The following is a 7,819-nucleotide window of genomic DNA, read 5'->3' as shown; positions in this document are numbered from 1 at the left end:
ATACAACTTAAGCTACATTAAGGAAGCCCTCTTCTCATCAAACTTGACCATATTATATCAATGCTCAACAAAAATAATTATTAAAAAGTTTACAAAGGAACACATGTAACAATATCATAGATCCAAGGCACTAGTATTCTGTTATCTTTAGTCTATTTTTTTTTTAATACGAGAAAAAAAATCATGTTATAACTTTCAAGTTTTATTTCATAAACTTACACACAAATTAGAAACACTCAATATTATTTTTAATCTTAATATTAATATTAGTTTAGTTCGAGATTGATGAAACTTTAATATGTTATGTTGAAAGGATTGGGTAAAACATTTGGAATAGATATATTTAATTTACTCACATTTAAGCTATACTATTTTACAACATTCTTTTTAATTATTGATTATTTAAATGAGGAACTATAAAAATAAAATAAATAAAATGAGATGTGTATTTATTAAATTGAGATTCAATAGAGATGGAGTTTAAAGAAAGAGAGAGTTAAAGGATGTTTTATTGGGATAGATAAGAAATTTAATAGAGATTAGAAAATGATAAATTATATAACTAGAGTAAATGACCATAGTGGGAGAGGTAGGTATCAACCAACCATTTACCCAAAGTAATTTCCGTTGTAGTATTAAAATGACCATGATCTTGGTTAAAACCTTCATGCGTGTCAACATTTATAGGTAATTTCAAGGCATCAATGGTCACCACATCTGGTAGCTCCTTACTGACTGCATCTTGTGCTGCCCTCACTACTGGCAAATCATGAGTATCATGCTTCATCATAAAGTCATAGAGGGCTATTTTAACAAGAATGATGGGTAAAAATCTAGGCTTTATATCATTGCGGATGTCGGTGAAGAAATTCTTTAGGTTGTCTTTGTATCTACTAGCAGTGTCATTCATAGCTGCATCACTCTCCCCTTGAAACCAGAAAAGAGCACGCACAACCCCACCTTCTTTATCTGATGCTTTGATTCGTTCAATAAAACTTTTGTAAAATGTTGCATCAGGATTGCTAGGATTTTTAATCCATTGTTCAATTATGGTGCCACCTTTAGCACAAGGAACTAAACCCACTATGCCTGCCTTTGGCCCTACTTTTGCTAATAACTGGTGAGCAAATGGCATTCCTGGACCAATCCCAACCGTTTTGTTGATGTCGATTCCCTCATGTAGAGGCTCTCGTGCCATCTCCCATTGGAGTGCAGGGTTCAATCGTAGGATGGATGTGTCAGATTGACATTCTGGTGGGATTAACCTGTTCCACTCAAGCTTTCCTACTTGATTATTCTCAACCCCACCTCGACCAGCCATATTGCTCTGACCAGCTAGGATGAATATGTTCTTAGGAGAAGCAGCCCTTGAAAGGGAAGAACCAAATAGCAATGTACATAGCAAGATTAATAACTTTAATAAAGCCATTTTGATCTTTTGTATCTGTGCAAGTAGACACAGAAGAAAAGTGTAAAATATGTGTACACTTATCTATAAAAGGTTGCAACTTTTTCTCTGTGTCTATTTGCACAGACACAACTACTTTCCTATTGCAATTTTGTTCCCTTTTTCTTTTGTTTTTGTTGGCTAATCCTTACCTCTGCCTTTCTATGTTAGTACCCTCAACTTTTATACTCAAATTTAATTCTAAGTTTAGTATATTTAGTTTTGAACGTTCATTTTTATAGGTGAATATTTGTGGACTGTGAGGGTTTGTCGCCTTTAATTATTTTGGACCACCACAAAATAAATTTGTTAACCGTCTATTTGTAAAGGTATATATAAAAAAACATCGGCAAGTTCGTTTTTATTTCCATTTTATTACATACTATTTTAAGCTTCTCTTCCATTCTCTTAAATAGAAGAAGTTTCTTTATGAGATAAAAATATAAAAATTTAGTTCATGAAGTATATAATTTCTTACTGATTTCCTAACAATATGCATATATTTGTTCTACTAAATTGGATTTACTCTTTTCTTTTTTCAAAAAAAAAAAAAAAAAAAATATATTAAACATAGGCAATTGAATTTGTGACTATATTTTAGTCTATATAATTTTAAAGTTGTAACAACATAATATCTCTAAACTTTAATAAGTAACGATTCATTCCTACTCGTCAAAAATATTAATATTTAATAATATTTCCTTCACATGTAGATTGGTTATTTGATTATGGATCAAAATTTGTTTGTAAATTATATAAAGATTAAGTCATGACGTAATAAAGATTATAATTTTGATGAGATCTATCATAAGCAAAGACTATGCATTGTTACAAATTTAAAATAAATTATTACATATTCAAGTTTAATGACTAAATTGTTATATAGAAGCTCAATTGTTTCAAGTTTGATAGTACAAGGACAACATCGTTGTAAACTAAAGTTTGTAGACTATAATTATTTGTATGAAAGTTAATTTGGGGACCAAAACCATTAATTTTCTTTTAAATTCTTGACTGTCAAGAATGCGTTAATGTCTATACCCATCAACCAAAATTGACAAAATTTTTAGACTTTCATGAAATTAGATTTTTCTTATTACAAGAGAAATTTATTATTAAATATTATTTGGTTGATTGTTAATATTGTATATACTATATTTGTAACAGATGATGTCACGATCTATCACAAATGAGCAGGACTTATAAAAATAAGTTCAATGATTAATGGAGCAATATCACGATGCTTTTCTACGGAACATATTAAAAAATTTAATACAATCAATTTTTTTTACCATATGACAAATTTTAAGAGATTGACTGAGCACCTAATACTATATATTTTGAAAAATAAAATGAAAAATGGATAAGGCAAATTTGTTTGAGAAAAAATTAAAATTAGGCAAGTTAATCATAACGATGTTAGAAAAGAGCAATGGAAGAAAAAATCAATCTTTGGCCATGCTAAGAAATGGTTATCGTCTTCCGTTAAATTCACCCAATTATCTAGTAGACCCATCAACCAATGTTGGAATAATTAATAAATAACTTGATAAATGTGTCGTACTTTACTATGCTAAACAAAAACTTTACTAAACTGTAACCATGGGTACTGAAAAAGAAGAAAAAAAAAGTTAAATAGTTGAAATCTTCAATAATTTATAAATTTGGACAACTTGTTGTTTCATCTAGATAAAAGCAAAAGTATAAAAGTACAAAACAATAAAAATTGTTATTAAGATTTAGGAAAGTGCTCTTTGGTTCGGTGGCGGAGCCAGAATATTATACAAAGAGCACAAGTTCAGCTAAATATAACTTTAGATATATGACATAATATTCAACTGATATAAGATCACCAAAACGATCATAACTAACTAATATACGGACAGTGGTAGATCAAGAATTACATGTTAGGGGCATAATTTTATATAAAATTAAAATTTTATATCATTAACGTCTAAATTTTTGTCATATATAGTTCTTGAATTTTAAAAAATACATACTAAACTACTAACATCTCGATAAGTGTGTATAATAGGTAGTACTAGACATTTTTTTTTCTAAAAAAAATAATGTAACTATCCATTATAAAATTGAAATTGTGAGGTTCAATTAGAAACAATTTTTTATTTTTTTTATCTAATGATTAATTTTTAAGCATTTCAAATATTTTGTGAGATTTTTATACACTAAATTTAAAGTTTTTATATCTATTAGACATTTTTGAAGGACTTATTAAAGTTAAAATTAAAAGTTTAGATACTTACTAGTCATAATTTTAAACACTAAAAATTAAACTTGGACCGACTTTAATGTGATTTAAAAATAATGATCAAGTAAATAACAAAGCTAAAAAATTATTTGTAAAATTGGTGTTAATATGTCTTAATTTTTAAAAGCTAAAAATAAATAATCAAATAGTTATTAAATGAGTCTAAAATTTAAAAAATATTTTTATATAAACATGAACATATATGTGGATATATATATATATATATATATATATATATATATATATATATATATATATATATATAACTTTAAGCAATAAAAATTGGCTAAAATAAAAAAGAAAATAAACCTGTTCAAGCAAGAATCAAATTATGTGGCCAGCTTACAAAATATCCTTACACCACCACTAAGGCAAATTACTATATCATATCTTAAGGGACATGCATTGATATATGTTGAATGTATATATAAATACTTTTTTATTTAATAAAAATGTATATTTATATGTAATATGACACGATGTGAGGGAGCATGTGTCCCTTTTGATCCCTTCATAAATCCGTCCTTGCTTTATTTTATACATAGGCAGTTATTAAATGGCCATGAAAATATTGTTCCTAATTAAACACTGATTTTTATTTTTTTTCTCTTCGCATTTGGTAACATTTTTTTTTTAAAAATAAAGCAATAATTAAATAATGTCCAAAAGGTGTTCTAAATAATATAAATTATCAAACACTAAATAAGGTTTGTGAGGGTAACAGTGTTTGGTGCATCCAAACCGGGAATTTGTATTTAAATCTCCATGGTTCCAACCCTAAAAAAAAACATGCTTTATTTTTTATATAACAAAACCATATTTAACACTAATTATATATATATTTTACGCTTAGTATATTTTTTCTATTAATTTTAACTTTCAATTTCATCAATTAAAATGTCTAATTACTTATTAATTTTGAAACACCTTACTATAATTTTTAAATTTGAGTTTTGATATCAGAATGAGAATAAAGACCATGTTAAGAGATTTCATATATAACCACGCCCGCTGAATAGAAACATTAAACTAAAAGGCCATACAAAATGAGCACCTAGGAAAAACAGGCAATGATAAAAAGAACCTCATGTATGGTTTTAAAAAAAGAAAACAACTTCATGCATAGAAAGGCTAACAAGCTATATTTAATAGAGTTTTATAAGAGACAATTCAAGTTATTACAATATAATATATTTGATTAACAAATTAAAACAGTCACTAGCTTGAAGTCCTAATAGTAGTCTATTATTTTTTATATCGCATCATTCTTTTGAACTTTAGTTTTAATACATATTTACGTGTCTAAAGTCTATGTTAAAAGCCCACACACATATTATTAATTGGATCGATCGTTTGTAATGTTAGAGAAGAGGCCAACAAGGATCAGTCAAGGAGCAAGAGTTTGCCACCTCAGACTAGCCTTGCCAAGTCAGAAAAAAGAGCCACAATAGAAGGATAAGAAAAGGAAAATCAGGTTGTTATAATTTTTTATTTAATTCTTTGTATCAGTGTATAAGGTGGTGCCATCTATCCATTGTTTGTTAGAGGTCATTATTCAATTTTATTCCTCTGTTTGTCTGAACCCTAAAAGGGAAAATTGTATTTAAATTAGTTGTAGATTGCCTTTGTATCGTATGAAAATATATACAAAAAAGGAAGGATTCTCATCATCTTCTTTTCTGAATTCTAACTTGGTATCAGAGCGATAATGGCTGATGCCTCATCTTCCGAAGCTTCAATGGCAACATCTGAGACCACGAAGTTCAGCACTCCTCCATTAAATCAGCTTCTCAATCAAATAACCAGTACCAAGTTGGAACGAGGTAATTTCATGCTATGGAAGACTTTAGCCCTCCGATTCTTTGAGGCTATAGGTTGGAAGGACATCTCTTAGGTACAACACTCTGCCCTCCTATGTTCATCTCCCTCCCTATTGAAGGTTTGACAGTACATGAGTCGGGGACAATCAACTCTGACCTCTCTGGAGGCGCATCGAGCTCCACAGGTGAGCAACTCTTGAATCCTCTTTATGAGGCCTGGGTCATAACTGATAAACTATTGTGAGGATAGTTATATAACTCAATGGCACCAGAAGTTGCAATACAGTTAATGGGATTAAAAAATGTCAAGGGCCTCTGGATGCTGTCCATGCCCTATTTGGAGTTCAATCAAGGGCTGAGGAGGACTATCTCCATCAAGTTTTTCAACAGACACGGAAGGGCAACTCCACCATGTCTGAGTATCTCAAACTCATGAAGCTCCACTCGGACAACTTAGCTCAGGCTGGCAGTCCGGTATCTCCTAAAAACTTAATTTCTCAAGTTTTACTTGGTCTAGATGAAGAGTATAACCCTGTAGTTTTGTGATTCAAAGAAAACATGATATATCTTGGTTGGATATGCAATTTGAACTTCTTTTCTTTTAGAAACGGTTGGAATATCAAAACTCGGCCAAAACCACTGTTGCTTTTGCAGGCAGCCCTTTGGTGAATGTGGCCTTCAACAAAAACAATGCTGGTGCTAAGCCTCCCAACTCCAACACCAGTCCAGGTAACTCTAAATTTTAGAATACTAATTCCAAAAACTCTTATCAATCCAATGGAGGGGTCAATAGAGGCAGGGGTCGAGGAAAGGGCAATCGCCCAACATGCCAAGTATGTTCCAAATATGGTCATACGGCCGATGTTTGCTACCAAAGGTACAATAGGGAATATGTTCCCAATCAAAATCAAGGTAGAGGATCTGGCCATCAGAACTTTTCCAACACAAATCCATCAGCCTACATGACATCCTTCTCCAACAATCCCTTCACGGCCACCCCAGAAAATTCAGAAGATGTCCATTGGTATGCTGACAGTGGTGCTACTAACCATGTCACAGCTGACTTAAACCATATTGCAAATCCAACCAAATATTCAGGTACTGCCCTTGTGACTGCTGGTAATGGTGATCAGTTGTATATCTCTGTTGTAGGAAATGCAAGTCTAAAATCTGATAAGTGTGTGCTTAGTTTGGAAGATGTTTTTTATATTCCTTCTATTGTAAAGAACTTAGTGAGCATCTCTAAACTAACCAAAGATAATGATATATTTGTGGAATTTCATGGAAGTTGCTGTATGATAAAGGACAAGCGTTCGGGCAACACTCTGGTGAAAGGCACACTTAAAGATGGTCTTTATCAACTTGGAGAAATAACTGTACGACCATGTGATGTTTCAAATAATAGGAGCACCAATTCCCTCAAACCTATGGACAAAAATAATGAATCAAAAGCATTTTCCCTATCAAATGTCAATGTAAATGTTCTTGAGTCTACGGTTCTATGGCATAGGAGGCTAGGCCATCCCTTCTTCAAAGTTTTGGAGTCAATTCTAGACCAGTATATACAGTCAATTAAAGTTAATGAAAAAGATATGTTTTGTGACTCATGCAAGTTAGGTAAGTCTCACTCTCTACCGTTTTCAAACTCACTATCAAGGGCTACAACTAAGTTTGATTTGATTCATTCTGATGTATGGGGATCATCCCCAGTAATGTCTACAGTAGGCTTTCGGTACTATGTTTCGTTTTTGGATGACCATAGTCGATTTTTATGGACATATCCTCTTAAAAAAAATATAATACATTTATAGCCTTCAACATTTTGCTCAAATGATTAAAAATCAGCTTGATGCAACTATTAAAGTGTTTCAATCAGATAATAGAGGAGAATACGCAAAGGTTCATCAATTATGTTCTTCTATGGGTGTGTTATATAGGCATTCTTGTCTTTACACCTCTGCTCAAAATGGTAAGATTGAAAGAAAGCATAGGCACTTGGTTGAAATGGGACTCACTCTTTTAGCACAAGCCTCAATGCCTCTATAATACTGGTGGGATGCATTTATCAATGCTAACCTTCTCATAAATGGACTGCCCACCTCTGTACTAAATGGAAAAATCTCCTACTCAACTTATGTTGAACAAGTCCTTTGACATAACTAAACTCAGAACATTCACATGTGCGTGCTTCACTTGCATTAGACCATTTCAACATCACAAGTTTTAGTATCATTCAGGAAAATATGTTTACCTGAGTCCCAGTGTTCTGCACAAGGGACATCG

At 31.4% G+C, this 7,819-nt stretch overlaps 1 pseudogene; it reads right to left on the bottom strand.

Annotated features, from left to right (window-relative positions):
- Positions 1-414: 414 nt before the first annotated feature.
- LOC120076745 (putative carbohydrate esterase At4g34215 pseudogene) lies at positions 415-1,578 on the bottom strand (annotated as a pseudogene).
- Positions 1,579-7,819: the final 6,241 nt, after the last annotated feature.

Source organism: Benincasa hispida, chromosome 4, assembly GCF_027475165.1.
Source record: "Benincasa hispida cultivar pf3 chromosome 4, pf3_genome.v1.1, whole genome shotgun sequence".
Taxonomy (NCBI): domain Eukaryota; kingdom Viridiplantae; phylum Streptophyta; class Magnoliopsida; order Cucurbitales; family Cucurbitaceae; genus Benincasa; species Benincasa hispida.
Note: the sequence above shows the minus strand (reverse complement) of the source record. Positions and strands in the feature narration are given on the sequence as shown.